This window comes from Frieseomelitta varia, unplaced genomic scaffold, assembly GCF_011392965.1.
Source record: "Frieseomelitta varia isolate USP_RPSP 00005682 unplaced genomic scaffold, Fvar_1.2 scaffold_38, whole genome shotgun sequence".
Taxonomy (NCBI): Eukaryota; Metazoa; Arthropoda; class Insecta; order Hymenoptera; family Apidae; genus Frieseomelitta; species Frieseomelitta varia.
Genome location: NW_025110123.1, coordinates 215,310 through 226,382, shown reverse-complemented (window position 1 = coordinate 226,382; position 11,073 = coordinate 215,310). Strand labels below are relative to the sequence as shown.

At 34.7% G+C, this 11,073-nt stretch overlaps 1 protein-coding gene across 1 annotated transcript in view; it reads left to right on the top strand.

Moving 5' to 3' along the window:
• Nucleotides 1–209: 209 nt before the first annotated feature.
• The window catches only part of LOC122531184 (calcium/calmodulin-dependent protein kinase type II alpha chain-like), a 51,843-nt gene continuing 40,979 nt past the window's right edge, over nt 210–11,073 (top strand). The window contains exon 1 of the mRNA XM_043658904.1: nt 210–318. The gene's annotated coding sequence lies outside the window, so the exon portion shown is untranslated. The remainder of the gene's footprint in view (nt 319–11,073) is intronic.

Here is an 11,073-nt window from a genome sequence, read left to right as displayed (position 1 = left end):
AAAAAAAGAAAGAAAAGAAAACTGACCGTAACATCTAACCATAAGCCTAACCTTATATAACATATAAGCCTAACGTCTGCCTAAATGATTCTAATCTCTCTTTTCTTTCACTCTTTCTCTCTCTCTTTCTCTCTCTATTTCTCTCTCTTCTCTCTGAAATCACTATACTCCGCTCACTATATCCAACGAAGCCAATGCCGATTTACTGAAACGCTCTGCGTGCTCCAGGTCGGAGCATCATCACGAAGAAGGGCGATGGCTCTCAGGTGAAGGAGTCGACCGACAGCAGCACAACGATCGAGGACGATGACGTGAAAGGTAGGACCACCCAGAAAATCCTCTCTCTCTCTCTCTCTCTCTCTCTCTCATTCTCTCTCTCTCATTCTCTCACTCTCTCTATCTCTCTCTCTCTCTCTCTCTTTCTCTCACGTCTAGAAAAAAAAAAAGAAAAAGGAAACAAAAACGAATCTTCTCTTCTAGCCTGCCCACCTATTTTTCATGAGTTTTGTGCTCCCACGAAGCAACACCCCTGTGTCCCGAATTGAACCGATTAAATTGGGCGGATGATCGTCCAACTAATTCTAGGAGGTCGTCCGAGACACGCGCGCCCCTGTTCGACGTTTTTCTTACCACCCACGAGCGTCACGAATCTTTTCTAGGAGCCTGTGTAGCTGCTGCTGCGGTGACACCCAGCGCGGATTTTCTCAACCTCTCCCCCCGTTATCACTGTGTTGTTCGTGTTTTTTGGCACGAGGTTCTTCACGCCATCGGGAGGGTGGGCGTGTTCGCGCGCGTACGCTTGGAATTCCGCGCGACTGATCGAGGAGATCGGGGTTCAATTTTTTTAGACTGGTTTGTCAATCTCTTGCGCTGGCAACTGGTTCGCGGACCATAACGAGAACGACCAAACCGTGTACAGTATATATTCGTCTTTCTCTTTGAATTCATCGGTATGTCACTGGATAGAAATGACCAAGAAGTTGATAAATTTGTTATTAACTTTGCCTGGGTTATACTTCGATATACTTGAAACTGAGAAAATATTGCAATTTTGGGCCAAATGTTCTCAACATTTGTGCGTCGTTGGCAGCGTAAGAGGTTAAATACTCATCGAGGGGGTGAGTTGTGGCGCTGAGTGGAGAGTATTATAGTATCTTGGATATGATCTTGATGGTGAAATTTGGGGAAAGAAGTTCTTAGAGAGTATTTATTAATAAATAGATCATTAATAAATATTTACTCATAAATAATATACTGTAATATAGTAAATATTAAATATTTAATATACTAGTAAATATAATATAGTAAATATTTATTAGTAATTGTAGTCGAGAGTGAAATTTTGGGGAGGAATGTTTGGAGAATTATATTAACAAATAATGTTTTATTAATAAATATTCTCTATTAGCAAAAGTAAACATTCTTGATAATATTTTATTAATAAATATTCTTCATTATCAATATTTTATTGGTAACTATTCTTTTGGTAATTAAAGAATATCGACACATTTGCGATAAATCTCGAGAGAATGAATTTAAAATACTATAGACTCAGTCTTTCAAATTTAATCAAATTCCAAAATATTCTGTGAGAAACAAAAATTGGAGGGTATATTGTTTTTATATTCCTGCCTTCGTATTAATATAATAATTACACATACGCAATGATAAGATACGTATTTCCATTGCTGATGTCTTTTTGACATACGTGATATCATCGTTATCGAAATTCGAATAAAAGTAAAAAAAAGAACCCTCCAATTCGATCAGTTTTCGAGAAAAAGAAATACTAAAATTTATACGAATTATTCTTCAACAAAACGTTGAACCGTAATATTATTTAATATCAGTGAACTATTGATCTTTTATTATTTATTGTTGCAATTAGCTGGCAATTTCCTCGAAATTTCACAAAAATCCTCAACTATAATACCTCCCTCAAAACTCTCTCTCTCTCTCTTTCTCTGATGCAACACCTGTACAACACAATTCTGCAAGTTCGAGGTCTGTTTAAGCTGTAACATCAACCTTCGAACCCAAACTTACCTTTAAGAGTCGAACGACGATCAATTTCGATCAAGTCGCCACGATTCCAGCTCGCACGCGCGCAACATCGCCGGTGCTCGAAACCATTTTTTTTCTTTTTCTTTTTTTTTGGGAGGGGCTCGTTTTTTATTCGAAAACGAGCGAAACGGGACAGTTAATACGACCCAGCGAGATTCCTCTAATGGATCGAATCTGAGTTTAAACGTTCTACTTTACACCGCCCCGAAGCGCGGTTTGTAACTGGATTCCTCGCTGCTACGCCCGGATCCGAAACGGAATTGCCTTCCCCAGCGGAGCCAGCCGAAGGTAATTGCACCAACCGGAATTTACATTTTGCTTCACGATCGTCGAAACGCCGGTTGTAGCAGCGGGGATCATTTTTTTCTCTTTTTTTTTTAGCCCATTTTCATCCATTTTGGATATTCTTCTTTTTTTTCAAATGTCTTCCAAAGTGGAACGATAATGGGAGAAAAAAAATAGTGATCGAGGATACAGGGTTGTTAGATGCGAATATTTATAAATTTATGGAAATTTTAATAGGGAATTGTACAACATTCAGGGACGTAGTCTCCTGAAAATTATAGACTGATGGTTAGCTACTCTTTTAGTTTTATATGGAGACGCTTATTATGGTGTCGTGTGATATTCGACATAATATAATTCTCAGTCGTGAATTTTTAACAGAACCTCCCCCTCCTGATAGAAATTACTCTGGACAGTGATCAATCGTTATAGTAACAACAGAATCGGCAAACTTTGTTAAAGAGCAATACTTTGTTACAATTTCGAAAGATGATATTTACGCGAAATATTTCCTTCACCTTCGCGTTTCTTTTCTAACAACCCTGTGCTCTACCAATTAACACTAAACCCTTAATCTCCAACCCTTAAAAGCTAACCGATGTTGGGAACATCGGATGATTTTGAATTTTTTTCAAGCCCATTACGTTTCCCTGGATATATTTTTGTACAGAAGTTCCTTCCTTTCTAGTAATCAAAGAGGTGTAGATATAGTTCGTGTGTATTGATATAGTGGTTACTTTTTTTTTTTTTGGTGGAAATTCAATAAAAAAAGGAAGAAAAGAAAAAGACTCTCTTCGTGGTCGCTTTGGAACGTAACGAAATCACGAGCAGGCACTTGCGCGCGCATATCGGCCTATTATTAGAGAGATAGTACTCCTGCTCACGTGCAAATCGATCGTTGGACAATAGCTCGAGTAGTTAAGTATCACCCTCGTTGCTTTACCCACCCCTTTCACCCCCTTTTTTCAACCTATCGCCTTCTCCAGCTACGATCCACCTTATATTTGCGTATACTTATGCCCCGATTACCGATACACATACGTGTGTGTATGTGTGTATACGTGCATACGTATGTTGGCAAACCTGTCACGGAGGTTCGTCGATTGCGCGACAGCCCTTAGTTTGCAGACTATCGCTGGCAACAGTTTATTTCCCCTCTCGTGCACGATAGTCCTCCTTCTCGTTTTCGAACGAACACAAGGGATCGAGAGATTTATTTATTTCTCGGTAAAAGATTCGAAAGTTTCGCGGCAGAATAAATTTGTTGGCATTTCGAAAGTTTCGTCAAGGTCACAGGAACCATACAACTCATTTTACAAGCGAAACTTGTTCGTAGATTCGTTTGCGCGATAGCTGATGAATCTGATGACTTGCGCTGGCAACTGATTGCGGACCGTAACGAGTGACCGAACCGTGTACAATAATTCGTCGCTTTCTTTCTGAACTCGTTTGTACATTGCTGGATAGAAATTATCGAGAAATTATTAACAAATTTGTTATTTGTTTTTGCCTGGATTATACTTGTAACGTACCTAAATCTGACAGAGTATTGCAATTTTTCGGGCAAAAAATTCTCATCCCAGCGCAAGAGATGCGACAGGATTTCGTAATAATTTGCCACGTGCAAGTACATTCTGTTTTTGTTCGTTAGTAAATTATTATTGTGCAAGAGGATCATTGTTTGTGGTACTTTGTACAAGCGACAATCGAACGAACCTCTATAGAGGCACAATCACGAAGAGCGTGTTTATTGTTAGAAGAGTAGAGAGCTTTGCTCGTCGTTGCCCTCGAATTTACAGTGAAGCTATACTTGTAAACTTTCTCGTGAAACTATCTCTCTCTCTCTTTCTTTCTCTCTCTTTTCCCCATCGCCTGTTCGTAGACGTGTATTGCTACTTTCGATCCGTTCTGTCGCGGATTTCTTCTTCTCTTCTATTATACTCGTCGTCTATCGTAGCTTTACTCTACCGAAGATCGTTTCCCTGTAATTTTTCTGGGAATCGGTATAGTCGTTCCTGCTGTACGTTGCGATAAAGACCATTGAGAATTATTTGTTCATTTTTTTCGATTGACAAACCGATTTTTATCATTAATTTGTTACTCCATTATCTACTAGTTTCACTATTATTTATTATATTGGTTTCTAATCGATCATTAATTTTATCTATGATTGCAAGTTTAATTTCTCAATTGCAAATTCGTTCATTCGTTTCATCAATGATTTACTAATTTTACAGTCACGATTGACTTAGCCCCCTTCACTACTTTAGTATTTTCTATTCTACTATTCTGATATTCACTATTTTCTAGGTTTTCTTTTTTTAATTCCAATATTTTATAGCAACGCTCTTTTAAGACTAGATAATCATTTACTATTAATTTAACTTCGCTACAATACGTTATAATACTGAAATACTGACATTTTTTTTTAATTCCAATATTTTATAGTAACTCTCTTTTAAGACTAGATAATCATTTACTGTTAATTTAACTTCACTACAATATGCTACAGTACTGAAATACTGACTTTTTTTTTAATTCCAATATTTTATAGTAACGCTCTTTTAAGACTAGATAATCATTTACTATTAATTTAACTTCACTACAATACGCTATAATACTGAAATACTGACTTTTTTTTTAATTCCAATATTTTATAGTAATACAATACGCTGTAATACTGAAATACTGACTTTCTTTTTAATTCCAATATTTTATAGTAACGCTCTTTTAAGACTAGATAATCATTTACTACTGATTTAACTTCACTACAGTACGCTACAATACTGAAAGAAACCACAACTACACTAATTTTTCCAACAGTTCGAGGACTCTAATCATTCCTAGACTAGAGATCAAGTACTCTATTTACTCAACCATAAAACCTTCGAGGTTCGTCGCACCTTTCCCAACGATTTCCTTCACTCAAGTTCATTACCATGAAAATTACACTGATTGACACGCTCACAGACCTCTTTATCGCAACGTGATCGCATTCGATTATATCTGTTTCCCGTCTGATTCTAGCCACGTAAACGTACATGACTTGGTACTTGTTGTTAGAAAATCGTTTGACTATGTACGTGCGATAACTACTTCTCGTCGCTTGTCAATCGATCTCTCTACTTGCTGCTACTTATTAGCAAAAAAGTGTATATACCGTTCGCTTATCGAAACCGTGTGTACGATATTTGTATCCCTGTCGACCTGAATTCTAGTTCTTCGTACACGCTCCAACGAGCTGAATCATTCCTGATTAATTCTTCTTCTATTTCTCGTCGATCGATACACATTCAGACACCAGATCATACTGATCATAGTTGTCTATCACGGATCATTTCAAGAAACAGCAACGACACTGACTGCAAGACAAATTTGCGAGGAATTTTTTAATTGGACGATAGATATTTTCGGATGCTTTCAAATAGTTTCTTCTTCTTTTTTTTTTTTCGAGCAATATTGGGAAGAATTATGTTTTTTTTTATTATTAATTTAATTGAATGGATTGATGGTTCGAAAGTAATTTTTTTCCCGATAGAAATTTTCAGACTCGAATGATAAATCATTGAGCTGCGGAATGAATTATTCGATCGGGTAATAAATAATTGAATCGGAATTATGAATGTAATAAATTATGGAACCGCGGATTACGCATTTATGGGGAATATGAACGTGCGAAATTGCACGGAACGCGTGTAAGCGGAGTTCAATAGACAAAGTTTCAAATTTCTGTTCAAATCACGTTCCTTTGATTATGCAAACGTATAAAAATACATAAATTGTTATCAATTCTTCGATCTCATTAGCATTATTCCAATGTTAAAATTTCGGAAAAAGAGTTATTCCTTTGTTTTGCGATTATATATAGTAGAGACGAAGAAATTCTAACTATACTAAATGAAAAAATTTAATTACATTGAAACTTATGAAACTAGTTGAAATTTATTTTTGCATTCGCGCGGAAATGAAAATTTATTTCAATATTCGTCGAAACTCAGTGAATCGATACTTTCCATCAGTTACCCTCGCAATTTAATCAGAATTTCTAATTTGTCCTTTGCAATTTTAGGAAGATTGAAATTTGTCGAGAGCGTGGGATAATATCTGTCGCCAAATTTAAAGTTAAATGTTTCCCAGAAGCTGTTTCCCTTCGGTCAGCTTTAAACGCTCAGCTCTCTTTTCTTTGCGGTATATTTGGAGGAGCCGGAAGCCTTCGTTTCTCGCATACATCCGCCAGAGCAGAATCATTCAAGACCTCTTTACAGGATTGTACTTTCGCGAGTGCAATTCGTAATTGTCTCTTTCAAAGTGTTCCTTGCCTTTTCTCTAATGTTTCTTTCACGTAGAAGAGGCTGTGCTCGTCTCACAGATATTTAAAGTGGCATCGATACCTTATTAATAAACAATTCTGTGTCGTATTTGCTCGTAAATTAATTTCTAAAATCATCGAACGAAGAATGAAATTGTATAAATTGTCGTGTCGTGAATTTATTCAATTCTTTAAATCAATTCGTTAAATCGTATTCATCATTTTAATATTCGGATTAAATCAGCCATCGTAATGGTATTTATTTAATTACAATGTGGGGAACAGCGTGTTATTATATAGTACATAATTAATTTGTCGTTGTGGCAATAACAGTAAAAATTAAAATATTCACCGTGCCGCAAAAATTCTGTTTACCAAATTTTTGATTATTAGGTCTTCGTTAAAAATTCAAAAGTTACGTTAGATTCGGAGTGGCAGTTGAAAAATTCGTAAGGAATTCTGGCGGGTGTCTGGAAATTTCAAAATTTGTACATTCTCACTTGACAAAGTGCAATCACTTCGAAATCTAGAATTCAAAAACTGCGCTAATATTATTTTCGCGGCAATTGGTAATCAGGTGCAATTCCAAAAAATCAAAAGGTCGAAAGTCCAAAGAATCCAATCTCTTTGCGTCACGCTGCTCTCGAGATTGAAATTATTAATTGTTGTATTAATCGATGTTGATCAGATTTTTACGTACAATATTGCGTAGAATCTACAGCTGAAAAAAAAAAGAAATATTTTGCGACGAAGGTTGAATTCTGCGTGGAAAAAGCAGGAAACGCGAGAGTGCAATCCTGGTGCATGCAACCAAGTCCCTCACCCTGTTTCGTACACACCGAAAACACCGGCAGACAATGGGTTTCATTCGCTTTCAAGATTCAGACACTTTATCACGGAGTGGATTGATTCTCGAGCCAGACACGAGTACACTCGAGGCACAAAACGGCAATACCACGGAACACTAAAACCGTCTCGACCTCTTGTTTACGGTCCCTTCGATGCAAATCAGAATCCGCGAGAAGCTTGCCACGCTTCGGTAAATTATACACTTTCTGGATAGAAAAAACAAATAAATAAAAGAAAAACGATTCCACTCGAGAAATCGAGAGATAGAAAGATTTTCAAAATGCGATTACTTTGAGTATTTCATTTTTGAAAATTTAATGACAATCCTGTGAGATGAATTGATAAAATAGATGAGCATAAACTTTGCGAAAAGTATAAAAATCGACGAAATAATAATGATTTGTGAAATAAGTAGATATGATCTAGAGACTGAATTTCATTTCTTATCAACGATTAAACCGAAAACTGTGAAAGTTGAGATTAATAAGGTTTAACAATGAAATGAGTAGATATTTTAGAGACACGCATAGATCTTTTTTTTTAGCTGACACCATACACAATTGTTTCAATTCTAATCGCCATTTTTTATACAGCAAGCGACTCGCTTTCAATATGTCGTACATAGATACACCATCTTCCACTCGTAGTTTAATCGAGATTCTCAGAACCAGTCCTTTTCCACGCTATAACGTGGAAACTGTTTCTGGAAGCTTCGAAGAATCGTTTCATAAGTAATCGTTTCCTAATTGACAGAGCGGAGAAATAATATTCAGGAATTTATATTCAGAACTCTTGATATAATTGTTACGAAATTATTTTGTCTGGTTTTGATTTAACCCGAAGCAACTATTTATGCTTCTCGAGTTTAAATGAAAAGAAAATTATGTTACTGAGAAATAATGTTTATGAAATTCAGGCCAAAAATTCCCTGGTTTGATTAAGAAAATTATATAATATAATAATTATTATAATAATAATTATAATAATTATATAATATATAATTATTTATATTTATATAATATAATTTTATAATTTTATATTTTTATATTTATATAATATAATTTTATAATTTTACATTTATATAATATAATTATCATAAATAATAATTACGTAATACTATCGACATTGATTGCAACAAATATTCAGTACAATATTACCATTATAATTCTATATTAGACACAAATATTCGTTTCAGTTTCAATAATAAATGCTAAATCTCTGTATTGAAAAATCCACTGATAAATTTTTCATCCCGTATTTAAACATACATTTCCCAGACTTTAATACAAATAAATTTGAAACGAAAGTGGCAACGTTTGAAATTACAACGACTTATGGAACGATCGAACAGCCATTGTGCTTGAAACACCATACACAATTCGTAGAGCAGCTGCGCGTGGAACAATCGAGAAAGAACACTCTTTTCTGTCCGATCATACACGATGCTCACAAATCCATAACACGTACGTACAATCATAAGGTGCATAGGCCATTTGTGTACGATGTGAGACCAGAACAATATCGCGCCGAGTGTCGTCGACAGGAGTCGATTATACGAGTTGTTTCGTGAGACCTGTTTTCAGGTGGTGAATAGGGGATACGAAAGAGATAAAAGAATTTGATGGAGGTGGATAATATTATCGTCTATTCCGTCTATTTCGATCTGTCTCTCGCGAATTTTAGTATAACGGAAGGAAAATCTGACGTAAAAAGTTTGCTTAACTTTCCTTGGAATTATAAAATAAATATTCATTGATAAAGGTGTAGCAATGGCATTTTCAAATATATATATCTTAATACTTAATATTTGTCTCTTGTATTTATTATTTATAATAATAATATTAAATTTATATTTATTATTTAGTATTTATTATTTATAAATATAATAATAATATTAAATTTATATTTATTATTTAGTACTTATTTTTATTATTTATATTTATTGTTTATTTTTAGTATTTATATTAAATTTATATTTATTATTTAGTATTTATTTTTATTATTTATAAATATAATAATAATATTAAATTTATATTTATTATTTATAATAATAATATTTAATATTATTAATGTTAATGTTTGTGTTATAATATTTAATATTTAATATTTGTCTCTTGTGTTTATTAGTCGGATTAAAAAATGAAGAAAGGAAAAGTTGAAATATTAAAGTAGAAAACATTGATCCGATTATCGCCGGGATTAACGTAATCTGACATGTCTGTTAAATAATAATAAAAATCTACGTGTTTTGACAAAAGACGAAAATATTCCTTTATAAATATTCTCTTGTTCATTAGATATTTTCATAGTCTTCCCACACGGATCAAAACATTAAAACAAAATCAGTCGGAACGATCATTCTCCGTTTCATTTGCATTTCTTATTCATCACGAAAAACCGTGTCTTACACATTTCGATCTTCATCTCAACAACGCACGAAGGTTTCGTCTCGCAGATAATACTCCAACCTACGAATTACAATTACATCCTTCGAAACGTGGTTTCTCGTTCTCGCACACAGATTCGAGATTTGTCAACAATAAAGAAAGAGAACCGATATTTGCAGTTACGAAGCCATGGTTCTTCCATGGTTCCACCTGGACACGAATGTTTACGAACGATCAAGTGGAACACGGTGGCGTTCACCGCGGTTTGGTCGCAGTAGCGCGAAGTTAAATTGGTCAGACCGCGCGGCTCAAGTAGTATCAGACAGGTATTGTGTCAGACAGAGGCATCGCTATTGGAGAAATGGAGCTCGGCCGGTGTTTGACACGTTTACCAATCCAGCGGACAGTATGTGGGTCAGGGTACTTTCGATTCGTTCCGTCGTCGACACGTCTTTTTTAATACAGACAGAAGTTTACGTACTTAACACACGTTGGCTTCGATGAGCATTTAATGGAATCTGTTTGTTATCATTGTTATTATTACATAAAAATTCCTCGATAAAGATAATTTTACTAAAAAGTCGGTGACGCGACGTGTCTCGATTTTTAAAAATTCTTAACAATTGTAATATATTTGTAATATCACGAATTGATTTCATTTGTAATTTGAATTTCAAGGACTAATTTAAATTTCAGTCGAAATCTATAGCGTTTGTAAAATCAGAGTATAAGCAAGTTAAGCCAATCGTGTTAAGTCGATAACGTTACGTTGTGAGATATTTATCGTTTATTTGCTACTTTATCGCTGATTATTTGTCACTTGTTATTTCTTCGAGTGAATAATGATTTTCAAGACATTCCTCTCGGACAGCGTCTTTTTAATACAGACAGAAGTTTAGGTACTTACGTTGGCAATGAGTATTTAATGGAATCTGTTTGTCGTCATTTTTATAACATTTTTATTACATAAAAATTCCTCGATAAAGATAATTTTACTAAAAAGTCGGTGACGCGACGTGTCTCGATTTCTAAAAATTCTTAACAATTGTAATATTTGTAATATCGCGAATTAATTTCATTTGTAATTTAAATTTCAAGGACTAATTTAAATTTCAGTCGAAATCTATAGCGTTTGTAAAATCAGAGTATAAGCAAGTTAAGCCAATCGTGTTAAGTCGA